This window comes from Orycteropus afer, unplaced genomic scaffold, assembly GCF_000298275.1.
Source record: "Orycteropus afer afer isolate SDZICR_OR568_19922 unplaced genomic scaffold, OryAfe1.0 scaffold00240, whole genome shotgun sequence".
NCBI lineage: Eukaryota > Metazoa > Chordata > Mammalia > Tubulidentata > Orycteropodidae > Orycteropus > Orycteropus afer.
The window spans coordinates 2,624,873-2,625,727 of record NW_006921827.1 but is presented as its reverse complement, the minus strand read 5'-3'; positions in this window follow the sequence as shown (position 1 = coordinate 2,625,727).

Here is an 855-nt window from a genome sequence, read left to right as displayed (position 1 = left end):
TCTTACAACATGACCAAAATAGGTGAGACGAAGTCTGGCCATTCTTGCTTCCAAGGAGCATTCTGGCTGCACTTCCTCCAGGACAGATCTATTAGTTCTTTTAGCAGTCCAACACCTTGATTAGTAGACATTGAATAACCTAAAACATGCGTTTACTCCACATTGAATCAGTGATTAGACTATACAGCTGGTGTCCTTTGTTAGTTACAACATACTTATCTTGTGAATGTCTCTTACCTTGCTCACAGTGCCAGGAGATATGGAGGGTGTTTTTGGATGACTTTCTCATCACTGCTGCTGAAATTCTTACTGCTCATGTCTCCTCACCTCTGAATTCTTCTATTTCCATATACCAAACACAGAGTAAGCTTCTATCTCTCTAAGTCTTTTATTAAATCTAATCCTCTGGTGGCATAGTGCCTAAGGCATTTGACTGCTAACCAGAAGACTGGTGGTTCAAACCCACCAGTCACTCCTTGGAAGGAAGTTTGGGCAATCTACTTTCGTAGTGATACTGCCTCAGAAACCCAAGGAGGGGTCACCATGGGTTGGATCCGACTTGACAGCAATGGATTTTATCCTGTTAAGAGTTTTTGTTCTCCAGACCCATGATTTCTTGATGGATTTATTGATTTCCTACCCACCCAATTTCCATGACTACTTCAACCAATCTCTTGTCAACAGCCTTAGCATTAAGCTTTAAAATCTTTAAAAGCATCTGCTCTATGAATTGTCTGCTGAACTTAGTTTGAAAAAAATCACAAAATTCGTACCCCTGTGAATTTGTTTTTCTACAACTTAGGCCCCCAATGCTACTTGGCAATGTTTTAATTCATCAGGTTTCCTATTAATTGC